The sequence below is a fragment of the Ctenocephalides felis genome, unplaced genomic scaffold, assembly GCF_003426905.1.
Source record: "Ctenocephalides felis isolate EL2017-DRISC unplaced genomic scaffold, ASM342690v1 CF-g0.4_SCAFFOLD_03571, whole genome shotgun sequence".
Lineage (NCBI taxonomy): Eukaryota > Metazoa > Arthropoda > Insecta > Siphonaptera > Pulicidae > Ctenocephalides > Ctenocephalides felis.
Genome location: NW_020539725.1, coordinates 64759918 through 64782119, shown reverse-complemented (window position 1 = coordinate 64782119; position 22202 = coordinate 64759918). Strand labels below are relative to the sequence as shown.

At 27.7% G+C, this 22202-nt stretch overlaps 2 protein-coding genes across 3 annotated transcripts in view; both read left to right on the top strand.

Annotated features, from left to right (window-relative positions):
- LOC113386500 overlaps positions 1–22202 on the top strand; it is a 70929-nt gene that overhangs the window by 27300 nt on the left and 21427 nt on the right. The window lies entirely within an intron of this gene.
- LOC113385224 (sorbin and SH3 domain-containing protein 1) overlaps positions 15835–22202 on the top strand; it is a 104000-nt gene continuing 97632 nt past the window's right edge. Inside the window, exons 1-2 of one of the 2 annotated variants that reach the window (XM_026623055.1) lie at positions 15835–15859; positions 15920–16067. The gene's annotated coding sequence lies outside the window, so the exon portion shown is untranslated. Of the gene's footprint in view, positions 15860–15919; positions 16068–22202 lie in introns of those variants that run through there. The other variant, XM_026623054.1, reaches the window with a different exon arrangement.

Sequence of the window (22202 nt, the reverse complement as noted above, 5' to 3'; positions counted from 1 at the left end):
TTATGATTATATTTCAAGGATTTCGAGCCAATTATACCTATAGAATTTACCAAAGAAAACATAAAATTAGCAAATGTAATTTTCTGGGAAAACAAACTTTTTCTTAGGGCAAATTACCCGAATCCCCGAATCGGCAAAAACATGTTCCCTTGCAACGGGTGGTTCATCTATCTAGAGGTCCTAGTGATCTAGTGATCTTACAGTTTAGATCATTTCTGTAAAGAAAACATATAAAGTATTATACATCGTTAGAAAGGTCTCAAAATTCTTAGTTTTTTTCCCATATATCGCAACTTCAAATTCCGAACGGTGTGGCCTACAGGCGAGTTGCCGTCGTAAAATTTCAGGAAAATCGGAAAATCTCGAGAAAATTATATGAACACACTTAACCATTCATATACCATTTTATTCATAATTTTATTCTGCATCTTTCGTACGAACAAAGTTTTTTCGTATCTTTTACGGTTTAGATAGTATAGAGCAATCTGTGTGGTTGTTAACTGGTCAAAATGCAAAGGGCGGTTAGGTTGGAGCAACACTCTTGACGATTCGATATTTCTGTAAAGAAAACATATAAAGTATTATACATCGTTAGAAAGGTCTCAAAATTCTTAGTTTTTTTCCCATATATCGCAACTTCAAATTCCGAACGGTGTGGCCTACAGGCGAGTTGCCGTCGTAAAATTTCAGGAAAATCGGAAATCTCGAGAAATATTATGAACACACTTAACCATTCATATACCATTTATTCATAATTTTATTCTGCATCTTTCGTACGAACAAAGTTTTTTCGTATCTTTTACGGTTTAGATAGTATAGAGCAATCTGTGTGGTTGTTAACTGGTCAAAATGCAAAGGGCGGTTAGGTTGGAGCAACACTTCACGATTCGATATTTCTGTAAAGAAAACTATAAAGTATTATACATCGTTAGAAAGGTCTCAAAATTCTTAGTTTTTCCCATATATCGCAACTTCGAATTCCTAACGGTGTGGCCTACAGGCAAGTTGCTATCGATAAATTACAATTTTTAAATGGCTACTTACGATTTTATCTAAATTCGAACAATTTTCACGGAGCAACAATTTTCTGTTTTCTGTCTAATTTCTATATAATTCATTTATATCCAACGGTTTTTAAAATATCTGCCAGAAATCTTTCAATTTGTCAGATACTAATGTAACATGTCCATCATTTCGTTTAGTTGCGAGATGATTAAATTAGCCAATAAAAATTAACTTTGTGTAACAAGAATGAAACCATGAACCAACAGACGAGCTCATCAAACAAAATAGTACAAGGAAAATAGTCTATATATATATATATATATATATATATATATATATATATATATATATATATATATATATAAACTAGATTTCTTATTTATTGAGACACGATATAAAGCCCTTTGGAAATAAATAAATATTCATTACAATTACGAGAGTCAAATTGTTTATACAAAAGAACGATCTAACTTTCTTCCTTCCAATTTCTGTCTTTAACTTTTATCTACATCGTTACAATTCCATTAAAATTAATCAATTAGGACTTATTTTTGTACATATATCACCTTGGATGGTGATTTAATGACTTAGTCATTATTTCTTATAGCCATATAAACTTTAAGTGACCTTTGGTAGAAAATAGGTCACTTGATACCCGGAGTTACTCCGGGAAACTGGAGTAGTAAAATAAATTTGAAAAAAAAAAATGCAAAACAGAAAATTAATTTTTGACATAGAATGTGTGTAATGCAAATTTTTAAGAGGCATTTTGTTATTTTAATAAAAAAGTTTCTGTTCGAAAATTCTATTTTATTATTTTTTGGCGACGTTTCCAGTCATTATGAATCTTTTGGTACAGAAAATTGGCATGCAACAAATTTATAAAGTAGTTTATAAAATTTGATGCTGACTCATATTTATTTATTTTTTTCTTTTTATCTTTATTTTCCTTCATTTCTTTATTTATTTATTCATTATTTATTTTATCTATTTTTTTAATTTTTTTTCTCAATCTTTTTTTTATATTCAAATAAATATATATATATAAAACTTATTATTAACGTCAGCCGTTAGTTTTATATTTAAATCAGAACCAAATAAATAATTTTATGAAAATATACTTATTTACCACAGTCTGAGTTAAAACATTGGCATTTGTACAAACATTTGCATATTGTTGCACATTGTACAAATATTATTTGCATTCTATTTGTATTAAAACTTGTACTAATAATATAAAACGTTTCATTGGAATTTACTTTAACATATGTTCAAGTGAAATTTTAAAGTATTTTAATTCGTTTGATGTAATTAAATTAAATATCTATATATATATATATATATATATATATATATATATATATATATAATAAACAATTATATAATTACTAGGCATTTTTAAATTATTTAGAATAATGAAGTGAAATGAACAAAAAAATAAAATAGTTATAAATTTGGTGGCGCTAAATTTGAACAAATAATTGAAAATTGAATTATTTAAATAAAAATGTATAAATTACTTAAAAGTTGGAATAATTTATAAAACTGTGTTAAAAATTTAAAGTTGTTAGAAAGTTATTTGGTTATTTAAGAAAATTTATTAAAAATTGATTGAAGTGCAAAAATTAGATGTTTTATATTTGAAGTTACATATTTGAATCTCACTAATTAAAACTTTCATAAAATAACATTATGTATTAACTAATATTAATTTTAACATTAGTTTACTTTACTTCAAATCAGTTTTCAAACAATTACCGATAATTTGTAGACCGAAAAAATAATTTAATCATCTTAAGAGAAAAATTGCTGGTTGTTCTTATTTCATTATTAAAATGTATCATTTTATTATTAATTTATTAAAATAAAGTATAGAAAATTAAATATGATTTGATAATTTATTCTAAAAATTTTAATTGGTTCTTTATAATATTCAAATAATAATGAAAAATAATGTATAAATAAAACACTACTTAATGAATTATAATAAAATTAATATTTAGATAAAAATTAATTAAATAAAAAAAAACTTATTAACTAATTCAAATTGTTTTATGTTTTGTCTGTTAAAAATGATTAAATTAAATGTGAATTTTAAATAGGTATCAAAATCTTTATTCATAGTGTTTTAAATTTTTTTAGAAAAGATGATTTGAAATTTATAAAAAGTGTTTTTAGACTGGTGATGTGACAAAAATGTTGAAAATTGTGTGAAATTGTGTACATTTTGGATTTATAATAAAAGTGACAAAAAAATAGAACAAAAAGGACGTATTTTTGGATTTTATCAAAATGAAGATTGCACCTACTTTTAAGGCTAAGCCTCCACCACTAGGTAAAATAGTATATAAATAAATATATATATATATATATATATATATATATATAATAAGATAGTTTATTTATTTTAACTAATTTAGAGCCAAAATACAACATAAAATCCAAATCTCTCGCCTAAGTCAAAAATAAACAAAAAACTTTTAAATTAGTTGCCATTATCCTAAAATAGTACCTTCTGGTCATCTTTATCGTCAAAAAAATGTTTACACGTTAAATTTTGAACAAAAAGTAAGTTTGTTTTCTCTCAAACTAAAAGAGAAACATTGGACAAGTTTTTTTGTTCGAGTCATTATTAGCCATTAGCTATTTATAAAATATTTTCTCAAATATAGTAAATAAGGCAATAAAATATAGTATATTTAGTAAATAATTTCATTAGTGTTATACTCACAATAAAAATACGAAAAAAATACAATTCTGTTACATTTAGTTCTTAAGATACAGTTTAACTATATTAGATGCATCATCGAGAGAAACATCCCACTCAGCATCTTAATATATAAGCTTACAAACAAATTGCATTAATTTTATTGTAAAAATTGAACAACTTATATTACAGCAACAAAGAACTATTGCAATTTATTCAGAAAATTTCCCAATTAAATATAGAATTTTTTTTTACTATTTTGCTATAATTTGTTATCTGTTCCCTTTCTTAAATACACCACTAGTTTCCCAAAAACCATTTATGATTTGGTTATAAATTCATATTTGTTACTTCTTATAATTATATTTGTTCTACAAATTAATCAGTTATATATTTTTTATATGATATATTTATATAAATTTTATCCCAAAAATTAAACCTAAAGGTAAATTTACGTGCTATAGTTGGTGGAGCACTCTATGGAGAGCGCAAAGAATTAAATTTGAGGCAAAGGAAAGAGGCCGTGTTTGTAATCAATTTTTTTTTGTTCATCATTATATGATTTTGTTGAATATAGTTGAAAATTTTTCCCATTGCACAAAACTCGTGCATTCGCTCCGACTAAAGTTTGACCTGATTTTAAGGTAAAAATAGATCTTAAAGATTTAAGATCGCGCCACACTGGAATACAAGAATATAAACAACTTTTGAGACTCGTATTAAAACACAAATTGGTCTTCATTTAACACTTAATTCGTTCTTTTTTATTATTCGAGAAAAAATAAATGCATTTCTTGCCAGGAATTCGGTGCACAAACATCGGGAATAAAAATAGTGCAAACCGTTCTGAATTCCTACCATTTTATATATTGTAATTTTAAATTATTTTAGTTCAAATGATTCATAAGTCTAAGGCAAATATTTTGATATGAAATATTTATATCCGGAGTTGCTAGTAAAGGCAATAGTGGCCTGAAATAATATTTGCGTAATTAAATTTAATTATAAAAGTTAGATTTATTTTCGTCTCAGGATTTGTTCAGGTGAGGCGCAGGCATTTTGCCAAAATAAATTATATATATAATTTTATATATAAATGTCTATACGGTGAATAATAATTATTTAAACAAGAAACTGAAATAGTTTGACTCAATTTTTAATATTTTTTTTTCATTTTCAATGTCGAAGAAACTGCAGAGATTTTGTCTAGAAAACGTTTCTATATATCATTTAAAATTTGACCCGTTTGAAATTATTATTTATAATTATAAATATAAATTAAAAACAAAATAAATTTTATACTTTTTAAGGACAGGCTTAAATAAATTTTTCATAATAAAACAAACGATTATAATTTAAGTTTTATGATCCAACTCGACTTTAAAATATAAGATGTCAAATGTTACAAAATCAAAGTGTATTTTTGAATTAGGCGCCAATTTGTTCGCCAAGATAAATATACTAGTTGATTTGAAAAGAATACACATGGGATTTACAAAATACGTTGAAAAACAAAGTTTAGACTTGTATATGAAAATACTATATACTATTTGTCAATTCATTGTTATTTATAGAAGACAAATTATAGATAAACAACTTGAAATACATAGCAAACACTGCAGCTTTGCTGTTACTTCAATTTTAATTGCTTGCGCTCTCCATAGATGGCCCCATTGACTGTAGCACGTAAATTACCCCTGGGTTTAATTCTTGGATAAGATTTATATAAATATAAAATATAAAAAATAACTGATTAATTTATAGCACAAAATATGTGCGTATAAAATATATTTTCGACTAATTTACAAATACATGTTTACAAAAATGTCTAATAAAAAAATAAATCAAAATTAATTAGAGAATCAGTTTTTAAGAAAAAGTAATGCATTTTAGGACAAATTGTTCATTATTTTTATAATATTGATTTATTATTGTGTACTTTGAATTTGACTATTGGTAATAAAATTTGTAAGAAATTTAAGTGTTTGCGCTTTCCATAGAGGGCGCCACTAACTGTAGCACGTAAATTTACCACCGGGTTTAAATCTTAGATAAGATTTATTTAAATATACTATACAGAATATATATACTTAAAAATATATTTTCGACTAAATCACAAATGCATTTTTACAAAAATGTCTAATAAAATATAAATAGAGAATCAGTTCTTAAAAAAAGTAAATAATTTTAGGACGAATTGTTTATTATTTTTATAATATTAATTTTATTTCAACAATGATTTTTAGAATAAAATTTGACTGATAATTGTTTAAAGTGATTTATTCTAGTACAAATAAGACTACGGATTTTCTAAAATATTCTACAATTTTTTGCAAAAATATAACAATTACCGTAAAATGTTTAATAACATAATTTACATCAATGCTGACGTAAATGTATGCAAATATTTTAATAATAACAATATTTTAATAAATTCTTATGGAATTAGTCCAATGAAAATAAAAGTAAATTTGTTCAATATTATATTATTATATTATATTATTATTTGCAAACGACTGAAAATTTGTGTAACTAGAAATTAAAATGAATTTCAAGATAAATGTAAATTTTTACCCAAACGTTTTTAATAATATTATCATATATCTATTTTATAAGAAAATCCAAAGATAAATTCAAATACTATTAAATGATTTTCAAATATTAAAATAAAATTTTTTAAAAGCTTTTGTATTGAAAATAGCTAAATATTAAATTACTTTACGTCTAATTTTACATAACACTTCATGTTCTCGAATATTATATTACATGTCTTGTTACATGTTGACATTTGAGTCTAATTATGATAAATTAGACATTGGACAGGATCCAAAAAATCTTCAAAAACTTGTTTTTTTTTGCAAATTCTATGTCTTGGTCTTAGATAAAAAAAACAATTTTGACAAATGAAACAAAAACAGTTTTTTTAGAGTTTTGACTCCTGCGGATTTAATATTTTTAGCTTACTAATTAACAATTTTTATTTGACATCCTAAAATGTACTATTAGTTCATAGTTATTTATAACGTGCATCACTTTCGCATATGTCTTATAACTTTTAAACTATTAGAATTATTTAAATGATGTGTTCGACGAATTTGTACGAAATTAAATATTCTAAAACATTGTCTAACAATAAAACACTCTATACCAACTCGCTATACTCTAAAATGTCAATAGAATATGAATAACTAGTGTTCTCATATTTTATCAATAACTTTCAAATCATTCGATTAATTTTTGTCAAATTTGTTTAAAATTGAACTATTATCTATAATCTCAAGTTAACAAATGAAGTTATTACTTCATTTTTAATTATTTACGCTCTCCATAGAGGCGCCACTCTATTTCTGAGGTTTAGTTTACTAATTCTGCCTCATAACAGACCAATGTTATGGCAAGGCCATGTTACATGCTACTGAATTATACTGAATACTGTCAAAATGTCATGTATTTGCTGTGCATTCAGGCGTTTTACACATAAACTGCAACGTCACTCGTATGTTATGGAGCTGCGTCAGAAAGTCCCTGTTATCTAAGATCGTTTTTTTGTCTTTTGTGCGGTTATTTAGTATGGAAAGTTCTTCACAACGTAGCCTTGCCATAACAATTGTCTCTTAGGCTGCAAAATCGGTCCATAATATTCTGTATATCACTTACAAATTTATGTTACATCATTAAATCAAAACTATTTCATAATTCAATTACTCTGCAGTATTAAACTGTCATTGTCAGATTTTACCTGTCGCAGGAAATGAATGAACAGGTACGTCCGTGTATTTTTTCACGATTTTATTATTATTTCGTTAAATTTCAAAGTTCCTGTTTCAAATTCGCCGGAAATTGATTCGATTCGATTCAATTCGACTGTTGTATTGTGCGTGACAGGAGGAATTAGAAAAACATTGCCGGTACGATTTATTGGAAAATAAATCCGGATGCTATTTTTAAATGACATTCGAATATATATATATATATATATATATATATATATATATATGGGACGTATGTATATTTTGCGTAATAGTTTTTAGATTTGAAACAGATTTTGGTTAAAAAAAATCAAATCTGTTATCAAGCAGTGCCAAAATCATTATTCTTTAGAACCATATTGATAGAGTTCACACAAAAAGTGATATTTTGAGTTTTTCCAAAAAAGCGGTTTTGAATAAAATTCATTTTTCTAGGAATTTATTCATTGTAAAGCTTAGTTAATACTTTGTTCACCGAGAGTAAGAGTAAACTCAGAACAAATGTACTTAACACTGATTTACTGAAATATTTATCCTCTTAAATACAGTACACGTACTTTAACCCTTTCCACTTGCTAATTTCAGATTTAGTATGTCACTGGAGCGGCGGCATCCGAGTGGAAAAGGTTAAAGTTTAATATTTTTTGGTATATATTTTTATGAAAAATTGACTAAGAAAAAAAACCTTTCCGAATATACTCTACCAAAAATTAAGGAGAGATGCAAAATCTTAGAAAAAAATTGTATTTAAATATTTGAGTAATTGCACGAACTTTAACCCTTTCCACTCGCCTATTCCGAAATTAGTATGTATTTTGAAACTTGTGTGTGTATTTTTCTCTCATTTTATTCATTTAATTTATACAAGTTCAACTTTTATATATTATATGTTCAAATAAATCTTATCTAGAATTAAACCAAAGGGTGAATTTAGGTGCTACAGTTAGTGCCGCACTCTATGGAGAGCGGAACAAATTAAAATCGAAGTAATGGCAAAGCGGCCGTGATTACGATCTATTTATACTTCTTCGGTCTATATTTTGGACAGCTTGATATCAAGCACTAGTGATATCAGATTTTTCACTTGAATTAAATTATGCGTGATGTCAAGAAAAAATTGGTTTGAGTAAGTTAAAAATATTAAATCCACTGGAAGCTAGAGTCAAAAAAGCTTTTTTTTTAAATTTGTCAATATCTGTTTTTTTTCTAAAACTCTGCTGAAAAAATTACAAAAAATCAAGTTTTTACTAATAAGCAAAATTGATTTTGTTCTTGAAGATAAAAAAGGTACTCTACTGACGAGCAAACTTGACTTTAATCCAAAATCTAAAGAAGGGACTCTACTGATGATCAAACTTGCTTTTAATCTAGAATCTAGAAAAGGGACTCTACTGACGAGCAAACTTGATTTCAATCCAAAGTCTAAAGAAGGGACTCTACTGATGATCAAACTTGCCTTTAATCTAGAATCTAGAAAAGGGACTCTACTGACGAGCAAATTAAATTCTAAACTAAAAGATAAAAATGAACTCTACTGACAAGCAAATTAAATTTTAAACTAAAAAATAAAAAATGAACGACTGATGAATAAATTAAATTCTAAACTAAAAGATAAAATTGAACTCTACTGACAAGCAAATTAAATTTTAAACTGAAGAATAAAAACGGGACTCTACTAACTTTTTTTGATCCCGAATATAAAAAAGAGAACTCTACTGACGAGCAAACTTTACTTTTATCCCAAAGAAAAAAGAACACTACTTATACACGTATATATTATCTTCATTTTATTTAGTCAAATTTAATCAAATTTATCTTTTCCATATTATATATTCAAATAAATCTTATCTAGGATCTAAACCTTAAGGTAGATTTTCAATCTACAGTTGGTGACGCCATCTATGGAGAGCGGAAACAATTAAAATTTCATATTTTTATACTTTTTTTATCTATGTATTTTCAAAATAAAGCTTTTACTACAATCTAATTATTTCTGCCATCATTATCCAAATAGCTTTCATTGATTTTGTCAACTGACATAAAAAGTGACATAATAATGGAATCTAATTACTATTGTGTCCGAATTTGGGTCAAATCGTGTTTTGAATGACTCAATTAACAATTGATTGAGTAGTTGATTGATTGATTATTCAATTTATTGTGTAAAGTCACGAAATTGGATTTAAAAAAAAAACGACGCAGAGATTTTTGTGAAACGCTCCCAATAAATGAAAAAATAAAACTATTCAGAATAGATAAATAGACAGATAATATTTTGGGTCGATAAAAGACAAATATTTATTCCTGCCAAATTTATATAAATGGCTTCGCACTAGATTTGTCGTTTTTTTAAAACCGGTTTTAAAACCTTTTTTTGGCAAAAATTATGGAATTCGAAAAACCGGTTTTTTAAGTTAAACAAGTCGGTTTCACTGTATAAATGGTAAATACAAAATATAGCCAAATATAGAAGATTAGATGAAAGCGTTTTGATTCGAAATCAAGATCATATCGTTTCAATAGTCTTTCATATCTTATTATCTGCAATTGTTTCCCAGAAAGGTTTTGTATATATTAATTTAGATTTTATACTAGTGTATATATTAATTTAAATCAGCATGACTCTTGAAGAGTAATTTCTTCTGCTAAAACTTAAAAAAAAGTTTTTAAAACTTAGAAGCCACAAATAAAGAACACAAAAAACTTAGAATTATTATATCAGGCTTTAAAACAATTAAGCGTAATTTGGTCGCAAGTTGAGAGTGTTTTCTATTTCAGCAGGCTTTTGTTAGTAAACAAAGAACTCGTCTCAGTAGCAATCGATAGACGTTCTCATTTTTTGAAATCACATTTTATTAAACAAAAAAACAATTAGAATGTTTAAAATAATTAATTAAAATTGTTCGGAACAGACAATACCGAGTTTAGCATAATTGTTTTTAAAACTAGAATTGATATTAACAGTATGTGTCAACATGAATCTAATATTTTTTATATTTTTTTTTTTCAATGAATTTTTTTATTTAAAAATAAATAATTTTTATTTATTCAAAAACTTTTCTTTCACTATCATAAAAATATCTTCATTCTTATTATGTAAAATGATGCATGAATAACGAATAATTATTCTCAAAGTTATTTAATCAAGATAACTATTATTTGTTAGTTCCACTAATTTGATTGAAAAAAAAAAATTTCGTTTACTATCTATAAAATCGAACAATAAATAAATTCAGTCAAACACTGGTCTAAATCACACACATAAATTTGCGGATAAATTACAGAATATTCGAGCAAAAATTTATTTTCTATATAAAATTCGAAAACCGGTTAGAACCGGTTTTTAAGTAAAATTAAAATCCAAAACCGGTTTTCTGAAATGTCGGTTTTTGTATAAACCCTACTTCGCACTTAATTACAAAATGCTCTAACTAAATTTTTTAATTATACGTCTATTTTTTCCTAAGGTATTTGGTCTCCAAGTTCTTCCCAACACAATCAGGAGACCAGACAGATAGAAAAGACAAGGAACCAAGTCCACCATAGCACCAATTTGGACACCAAGGAGCGCCCAGGCAAGCCCAGTCGTCGAAAGGAAAGAATTTAGGCCAGTCAGTTTTGAAAGTCCGACACTGCCTAGGCGAAAAACCGAAGTAAGGGAATAATAATAAAATAGCAGTGGCGGATTAAGCTTTCTGCCGCCCTAGGTTCTATCTGATGAGGCACCCTTTTCAATAGAATTTTTTTTTTACTTTTTAATTAAACTATAATTTATTCTAAACCCGACAGACGTTGTCCTGTACCTATGTCTACATTTTTTAATATAATATACCAATATTTATCGTTTACCTAAAATAATAATTATTGTTTTTTAAATTACTCTTCACGCCAAAATTGTATATATATATAATAGGTTGTCAAATATCTCCCTTCCGCCTTTTTGTATTACAAACCAAGAGCAAAAAAGCGGAAGGGAGATATTTGACAACCTAATATTTATATATGAGCCATGTTGGGGGGCGATACATGTATCGCCGTAATTTTTACCATTTTTTGAGGACTTTTTAAACTGGGAAGGAATGATTGAATCTTTTTGATTTTTTTAGGGTTATTTATTATATATTGAAAATACACAAAAAAATTTTTTTTTAATTTTTTTCTTTTTAAATGGCTGCCGTAAAAAAAATCTGCCAAGACCCTCTCGGAAACGCCATCAATTTGCGGGCGTTCTCACTTTTCGTACGGTGATCTGAATTTAAAAAATTAGTTTGTACGTGTTCATAAAACATATATCTTCTAGTTAAACCAAAAAAATTAAAAAAGTCACAAAATCGTAAATTGGCACACCTTATAAAAAAAAGTTCGATTTTTCACCTTTTTTTCAATGGTTTTTTTGGTAAAAGGGTTTAATTTTTGAAACATTTTTTGGAATGTTTGAGGTTTAACTAGAAGCTATTACTGTAAAGTAGATGTGTGCAAAATTTCATTGGAATCGGTTGAGAACTTTTTGAGTTATCCCGCCCGCAAATTTCAAAAATGTCGTTTTGAGAGAAAAACGCGTTTAAAGTTTACAATAGCACTCAAGCGTCGAGTTGAGGCGTGGCACTTAAATGAGTTTTTATTGTATAAATAATGATAATTTTGTTTTGAATATTTACAGGCATATTTTTGAGATGTTATTGTAACGATTTATGAAATAAAAAAAAATCGATTTTTTTTTTCTTGTTACATGTATCGCCCCCCTTAAATGTAGAACTGCTTTAAATAAAATGAGTCTCAATTCCCACACTATATTGGAAATTGAAGTCTTTTAAACGGTATTACATAACCATAACCACAACATAATACTGGTACTTCATGTTGGATTAAATTATTTTAATTTTTTATTATTTAAGATATCCAAAATTGCATCTTAAACTTCTCCTAATCGATATTGCGAGGGCTGAAATGTATATATTCATCTTTACTTTCCCATTTGTTGTTATAAAGTGAAATTTTTACGAATTTTAAAAATATTGTGTAAAGATTAGTAAAAGATGCAAAGAAATTATGTATTCAAATATAACTATATTGAAAATTTAATATCTGAATCTTGTGTTGGCGCCCCCTAGGCGTGCGCTCGTATTTTTCGCATGCATCGCATTAAAGGTAGGACCGGCCCTGATTAATACTTAAATTCATATTTTAAGTGAATTAATTTGTCATATCCTGTTCATATGTATATCATTCAATGTGCCATACGTATACTGTATTTTATATTATTTTAATTTCTGGCACATCTCAGCTGCCTTTTGGCAATAATAATGTAGACATTTCATTTTTCTTATTCGTAATCATAAATTTATTATACATATTCTAATATTGTCTAGGTTCATAAACAAATTGAAATTTTTGGCAGATGATAGTTTTCATTTGTTTTCAATGCAAACAATGATATGTCGTTTTTGCTATTTTTTCCATTTATTTCTACAATATTGCACATACATCCCAGTACTTTATAATCTCATACATCCTAGAAATATTCCTTAACAAACTTCAGAAAGATTTATCAAAATCCGAGTAATCGTTTAGAAGGAGTATACAGCTAGTGCTTGTAATTTAATATGAACTTTATATAATGGCAATAAAGGTCAAAATCTGATTTTTTATCATTTTAGACTCCACAAACAACTCCGACAGCTCAACCGCCTTGGCAAAACGGAGCTACACCTACTACAGCTCCTACTGCTCCTACTTTTACTACAACTCCTTCGTCCCCAATAGCCCTTCCAGCCCCTCCTCCGCCGCCACTGCCTGCTCCACCAAGTCTGAGTGACAATTTAAATGCTGCCATAGACACCAGGAAACTCACCAGCTCCTGGTCTGCTCCTGTTGACCTCCAAGATCAGGACAACAAGGCTCCGTTCACGTTCCAGGAGAAAAAGGACTTTTTTTCGAGTGTTGGAACTGGCGGAGATAATCTACAGGTGATAATAGATAGTAACTAGTGGTGTATGGCATCGTGGCTTAAGGCAAATTGCTAGAACTTCCCGTACCGTAATGAAATATTCGAGAAATTTTAAACGCTTTCAAATATATTATTACAAATACTGTAACTTTAATTATTTTTGCTATCTTGTTATATCTGAGTAAATCAAATGTAAATCATAAATCAACTTATCTCCAGAACAATAACAATCGTCATTTCATTTCGAATTCAATTTCAAAATTAATAGTTGCTAATTTACACAAAAGTGAAAAAGTGTTTCCGCATAGTCACAGTCTAAACGCATTTGCAAATAATTCTGTGCGACATTTCCACTTATACTGTGCTTAGCTTGGTGGCGTTTATAAGAACTAAAATGATTGTTGTTAAATTTAGGAGGCTACATTTTAATATATCTTGTTTTATACTTTTGGACCGGTTCGATTTTCATTTATTTGTTTATAACTACTAAACAAATTGTCCGATTGTTTTGCATTATCCAGCAAATTTTTAGCCAATTAAATTATCTACAACTTTTGTTAATAACAAAATGTTGTATCTCATATCCTTTTACCCAAAATTTGCAATGAAACAGGTTGTTGTTAAATTTTGGAGGTTGCATCAGTATATCTTGCCTCATACTTTTGGACCAGTTCGATTTTTATTTATTTATTTATAACTTCAAAACGAAATGTCCCACCATTTTGCAATATTCAGCAAATTTATAGCCAATTAAATTATCTATAACTTTTATTAACAACAAAAATTGGTATCTCTTGTCCTTTTATCAAAAATTTACGTTTAAAAAGGTAGTTGCTAAATTTTGGTGGTCACATCGTACACATATATCTTACTCTGTCACTCTACACTGTCAGGTATATGTTGCTCTTTTTCGCACTAGTGTTTTATATATATATATATATATATATATATATATCTCTGATTTTCTCACTATATACTGTTGTCTCTTTTACGTTTAATCAAAACAGACTCTATATCACATCGCGACTTAAGAAGTTTTACTTCAAAAATAAAATTCTATTTTACTAATTTATACATCTTTATCCCCAGAACATTAACAATCGTCATTTCATTTCGAATTCAATTTCAAAAAAAAAAAATAGTTTCCTAATTTACACAAAATTGAAAAAGTGCTCCCTTACAGTCACAGTCTAAACGCACTTGCAAATAATTCTGTGCGACATTTTCACTTATACTGTGCTTAGCTTGTCTGCATTTTCACATTTTTCAATAGTTTTCACAAAATTGGAAAAGTGCTCCAGTACATAAACAGTCTAAACGCACTTGGGTGAACATTTGTACCAGAGTGGCGCTTAGACTGTGCTTAGCCTGGGAAGTTTTTTGAATTTTTAATCCAAAATTACAAAAATATTTTATGGAAAATAAAAAAAAATGTAATAATTTTTTATCATCAAAAGCAATTGTTTTGTCAATACAAGCAGAAAGTTTTTTAGATCATTCAAATCGCACGCTTAGTTCACTCAAAAACTGCCATTTTTTGCACATTTAGCTCTGTGTCTTCGAAATGACGGGACCTGTCTTTGCCAAAAATAATCACCTCTTCTCCCAATCATTACTAATTGAATGTTTTTTAGATCATTCAAATCCGATACTCCGTTCTCTCAAAAACTCGATTTGTATTTTCTGCACTCTTTGCTCCGTATCTCCGTAACGGCTGGACCTGCCTTTGCCAAAAAATAATCAGCACATCTCCCTATCAATAGGGATCGAATGCTTCTTGAACCATTGAAATCGGTTAATTCGTGCGCCCGAAAACGTGGACGAAAAAATGCGTACATACAAAACACACACGCACACCCACATAATATATAACCTTTTGTGAAAACTATTGAAAAATGTGAAAATGCCGCCAAGCTGAGCACAGTATGAGTGAAAATGTCGCACAGAATTATTTGTAAATGCGTTTAGACTGTGACTATACGGGAGCACTGTTTTAATTTTGTGTAAATTAGGCAACTATTTTTTTTTGAAATTGAATTCGAAATGAAATGACGATTGTTAATGTTCCGGTGATAAATTGATTTATGATTTAATCAGATATAACAAACAAGATAGCAAAAATAATGAAAGGTACAGTATTTGTAATAATAAATTTGAAGACGTTTAAAATTTCTCGAATATTTCATTCCGGTACGGGAAGTTCCAGCAATTTGCCTTAAGGCACGATGCCATGCGCCCCACTAGTTTTTTTTATAAAAAGTGATGTCAATGTGATTTTTCAGGAAAAGAAAACTGGTTTATTTACATCCTCAAGTGGAAGCAATTTGCAGGACAAGAAAAACTTGTTTTCCTCCTCCAGTGGAAGCAATTTGGACAAAACTTTCAAAAGTTTTTCTTCAGGAAGTGGTGCGGGTTTAGCAGGTCTTGCTGGCTCAACACCAGTTAGTGAAAGTAAGGCAAATATGACCCTATTTTTTTAGGCATAAATTGTTTATTTTTATTATTTTTTAGGTTCTTATTCCAAGTTTCCTGGTTCTGTAGAAAAAGAACTTTTTACCAAGAAAAGTGAAGAATTTTCTAAAGTCATCAAAGAGTACAAAAGCACTTCCAGAAATTCTGAGTTGCTATCAGAAGAAAAACGCGAAGAACGATATTCCAGGTAATTTTGGATCTGAAAAACTTTCTGCTTGTATCGACAAAACAATTGCTTTTGAGGATAAAAAAATATTACATCTTTTTTTGTTTTTCATAAAATATTTTTGTAATTTTCGATTAAAAATTCAAAAAATTACCCAGACTAAGCACAGTCTAAGCGCCACTCTGGTACAAATGTTTACCCAAGTGCGTTTAGACTGTTTTGTGTACTGGATCGCTTTTCCAATTTTGTGAAAAAACTATTGAAAAATGTGAAAATGCCGCCAAGCCAAGCACAGTATAAGTGAAAATGTCGCACAGAATTATTTGCAAATGCGTTTAGACTGTGACTATACGGGAGTACTTTTAATTTTTTGTTAATTAGTACAAAAATGTAATTCTGAGCTAAAAATTGCAAAAATTACCCAGACTAAGAACAGTCTAAGTGACAAACTGGTGTAAACATTCTTGAAAATGCGTTTAGACTGTTTCTGTATAGGAGCGTTTTCTAATCTTGTGAGAAGAAAAACTAAAAAATATGAAAATTCCGCCAAGCTAAGCACAGTATAAGTAAAAATGTCGCACAAAATTATTTGCAAATGCGTTTAGAATGTGACTTTACAGGAGCGCTTTTCCAATTTTGTGAGAAAACTGTTGAAAAATGTGAAAATGCCGCCAAGTTAAGCACAGTATAAGTGCAAATATCGCACAGAATGATTTGCAAATGCGTTTAGACTGTGACTATACGGGCGCACTTTTTCAATTTTGTGTAAATTAGGCAACTTAGGTATTTTTTTGAAATTGAATTCGAAATGAAATGACGATGGCTCAAGAATTAACTTAATTATAAATATACGAAACTTTTAATTGAATTAGACATTGCTTGGGAGCAAAGATATTCGAAAATATCCATATTAAGGACCACCCTAATATATATATAATTCTTAGGCAGCTTTTATACAAATATAAAAAGTACAATCTACAAACTACAAAATATTTAAGATCATTAAATGAATCACATAATTGTATAACTAAAAACTGCTTTTTAACATAAAAATTGTTATAATTTTTTTTATAAATAATAATTATTATTATTATCCTGAAATTGTTTGACAATTTCCATACATGATGCTACTAAATCATACTGAATACTGTCAGAATGTCATGTATTTGCTGTTCATTCAGGCGTTTTACACATAAACTGCAACGTCACTCGTATGTTATGAAGCTGAGTCAGAAAGACCATGTTATCTAACAGTTTTTGACATTTGTGCGGTTGAGGTTAGGTTTTCTAAGCACAGTATAAGTGAAAATGTTACACAGAATTATTTGCAAATGCGTTTAGAGCACTTTTACAATTTTGTGTAAATTAGGCAACTATTTTTTTGAAATTGAATTCGAAATGAAATGACGATTGTTAATGTTCTGGAGATAAATTGATTTATGATTTATGATTTACATTTGATTTGCTCGGATATAACAAGATAGCAAAAATAATTAGAGTTACAGTATTTGTAATAATATATTTGAAAGCGTTTAAAATTTCTCGAATATTTCATTACGGTACGGGAAGTTCTAGCAATTTGCCTTAAGGCACGATGCCATACACCACTAGTTTCAATCTATTTCTATTATTTTTTAGTTCAAGTGGAGATCCAATCCCAGTAAGACCAGTAATAGATCCAGTTGGTGCATTTGGGGAAGTTTTAGCTTCTACCGGTACCGGAGCAACAAAATTCGGCACAGATACCGGATTTTCCGGTACGACAACCGGAATTGCAACCAATACCAGCACCAGTACAAATTCTACCACAAATAACGTCAGTGCAAAATTGCCCAGAGTACAAAATCCGACGATTACTTTGTTGCAGAAGGCAAGAGGTAAGTTAATAGACAAAATATATTAAGGTGGTCCTTAATATGGATATTTTTGAATTTCTTTGCTCCAAGGGCTCAAACTCTTCCAAAGTAATAATAAAAATTCTGTAAAAGTTTTAGTTCTTAATATTAACATTTAGATAGTCCGCAATTCAATTAAAGTTTTGTAAATTTATTATTAAGTAAATTCTTGCGCCATCTGTGATAGCATTTGCAAACTCAAATATTATGACACTTCGGAATATTCATAAAACACTTAACCTCTAATTAAATCCATGTGTACTGTTTAACGAAATATTTATTCAAGATTAATTTTGCATCAAAATATTTATTTAATTGGTGATTTTGACGCTCAAATCAGCAGTAATAAATTGCTATCAAAATTACAAGCTTTCTATCACAGATGGCGCAAGAATTTACTTAATGATATATGTTAATAGTAAATATACGAAACTTTTAATTGAATTGCGGACTATCTAAATGTTGATATTGAGAGATAAAACTTTTAGAGAATTTGTTTTTATTAATTTGGAAGCGTTTGAGCCCTTGGGAGCAAAAAAAATTTGACAATATTCATATTGAGGACCACATTATATATATATATATATATATATATATATATATATATATATTAAATTTAAATGAAATTTAAATAAAAATATAAAATCGTCAAATTAAAATCCAATGTCATGTTTTGTAAGCAATTTTATAAATAACAATCTATAACTGTATAATTAAATTATCCTGCACGATTTTCTTAATTGTTATTCATAAATGTGATCTATTGATATATATGTTTATGAATGTTTTTATAGTTTAAACAATTATTTGTGAATCTGAAGATTTTCATCAAAACTTTAGATTAAAAGTTTTAGATCGAACTCAGGATTCCAATTTTTTTAGAAAAACGTTTTCAAAATTTACTTTTTAAATGATAGAATAGATGTTCGAGGCAATTTAGCCCTTAAATAGACCAGTATTATAGCAAGGCTATGTTACGTTGCGTTTTTTTCATATAAAATGGTACTAAAAACTGACAAAATCTATATGGTTGCTGTGCAGTCAGGTGTTTTAGATGAAAAAGCTACCTAGAAACGTTCAAATGTCAAACAAGTAATCTTATCATAAGTGCTTCTTTGTGATGTGCTATAATAACATATGAGTGAAGTTAAATTTTATGTGTAAAACAGCAACTACATAGTATGTATGTTGACAGTTTTTAGTACTATTTTATATGTTAAGGTTTATTTTACTGCAGAATCAACCCCTAAGTGTCAGGAAATGCCAAATAGTGATTTTGTTTTAATTTATATTTAAAACAATTCAAAGCGCTTTCCAAACAGTATAAGTCTATGGTAGAAACTATTGTGCCGATTCGGCCGCTAGACCAATATTAAGGCTACTGAATCATACTGGAATACTGTCAAAATGTCATGTATTTGCTGTGCATTCAGGCGTTTTACACACATAAACTGCAACGTCACTCGTAATGTTATGAAGCTGAGTCAGAAAGACCTGTTATCAACCTGAGAAACACGCCTGACAGCACAGCAACCATATGGCTTAGTTAAAATTTAGAACGAATTAGTATGGGAGTTCTTCTATTTACATCAATGTGCAACAATGTTGTATATTTAGCATTTTGTTGTAGTATATCTGTCTCTTACAATATACTCTAAACATGATACAAATCTTAACACAATCCCAACAGTATTTATTTGAATTGCTTAAAACTTTACCTTAAAAATTTTACAAAATGGTTTTTATTATTTTTTAAGCAGAAGGGCAGTTGCCCAGGGCGCGAGTTATTTGGAAGAGACCTCAAAAATTCCAAAAGAACAAAGTCCGGGTGGCTTGTCGCCCGGAGAAATTAGTGAGTTTCTAATTTCTAATATTTTTAATTGCAATAACGACAATTATTAATAAATTTTATTTTAGTTAGTTTAGTTTTTTAACATTTCTCATTTACACTAACAAAACATAACTTCATACTCTCATCATAACTGTCTGATGTTGCATGGATAAAAAAAAATCTTTGCATGATTTAGGAAATATTGAAATAGATTTTTATATTAAGTCATTGATTTATATTTTATTGAAATATTAAAACATTTTTTATCTGCGTATTTGCTTGATATTATATAATAATAAAAATTGGTAAATTAATTTGCATTTACAGGATATTTAAAGTCGTGCTATGCTATGTTATTTAATTCATTATTGTCATAATTTTTTGTTATGATTAACTTGAATTAAATTTATTTTGTTTAACTAGATTCGCCTTGTCATATTATTAACTGATTTATTACTAAATTTATTTATTATTTATTATTTTTTTCCATTTTCTCAGCAGTCTATTCCCTGAAGAAAGAATATACAGAACCTGTGCCTGAACCTAAGGTCAAAAAGATGGCCGATTTAGGCCCTAGGAAATTCGAAGGGATTGGCCCTACGACTAAGGATGGAATGCCAATTGTACTTAGATCTGTAAGTAATAACTACATAATAAAATACAAATTAAATTACAAAAAAAATAAATTATTATTCTTGAAAGTGTTTCGAACCTTTTTTTTTCAAAATTTTGATTTCGAAATCAACAGAAAAATAATTAATAATAGATGTCATTCTTATTTAAATTGTTTAAATAAATAAGTCTTCTAAATGTTGTATATGAATTAAAACTTAAATATAATTTTTGCATTTTTTTTTCTAATTAGAAACAAACTTAACCAATTAATAAAGCTTGTATGTTATTTTGGAACAATTAATATATCAGTGTTAAAAGCATATTTATCATTTACTGACAAAAATTACACTTACTAACTTTTAATTAACATTTATGTTTTATCCAAATTTCATGCTTTCTGATGAACAGTTACTAGAGGTAAGTTTAACAAACTCTACTAATATTAAAAACAAAATTTTTTGTCGATTATTTAACATTTTGTGCTTATTAATTCTCTGATAAAATAGACCGTAACATATCGTTGTTATGGCAACGTAATTTATAATAAAATGGCGAATTTGTAACAAAATGGCGAAGTGCTATAGTGTTTGCTGTGCAGTCAGGCGTTGTTGTAGCAATACATTATGTTACAATCTATTTTATCGGAGAATTAATCCCTGTGTTTGTGTTTAATTTTGTAAGAATTATGTTTTTTACTATATTATTTTATTTTTATTTTTTTAGGAAGTGAAAGAAAACAATCAAGCGAAATGGTACAAACGAATGTACGACACGATACACAAAAGTCCGAACGATGGTAAGATTTTTATTTTATTTTTTAATTAAAAATTTAGTTTATTTAATAAACTAGATCATAAATGTGCAATTTATGTTCGAGTTCGATTAAATTGAATATATATTAATTAATCAAAAATTAAATAATATTTTAATTTATATGAATCATCATCGTCTTGATCAGAAATAATATTAATATTACTAATTAATTATCAAAATTAATACTTAGTAAATTTTATGTACAGTAGGTTCTAATTTTGTCATATTTTTTATTTAGTCTTGTTAATATATTTTTTGATATGCATTTATTATAAAAATTTAAATCTTATACTTTCATACATGCATTGTTAAAATATACATCTGGTTTTATATATAATTTATAATTTTTTTAAAATTCGATAACTATTTAGTATTTAGTATATGTGTATATCCTTATATGAAATAACATTCATATTTAGGTTAATTTGAAACTCATTGATTTGTTGTATTAATTAGACTATTTTTAAATTAATGTTTAGTTTCACATAAAACTAATTATATTTTTTTTCAGATTTTGTCACAGTACGATACAAAACTCGAAGAGGTGAAAATTATATACATATTTTTTATTTGTCCTATGCTTTTTAATTCTACAGCTTTCTTTCTTTTCAATTATTCTGCTTCAAAATATATGCAATATAATTAACGTTTCGAAACTTGCGATAAATTTTTACTTATTTAGACATTTTGCTTTCCACATAATTAAATAATTAATTTTTCTTATAATAAATAAATACAATCGTTTTCATGCAATTATATGGCTTATGGTCACCTTTCAAGAAAAGTTTGACTACATAAAGAATTGTTTTATAATTTTTTTTTGAGGCTTGAACTTTATTCACAATAATGACAACTTGTAACTTATTTTTTTAGTTTAATATTTAGTATTTTTTTCTAACTTTTGTATTTCTATTTTCCGCACGCAATTTTTTTTTACTAATGAAAATTTTGACACAGATTTTCTATCTTCACATTTCTGCACTGGTGATTGGTTTCTTCTGC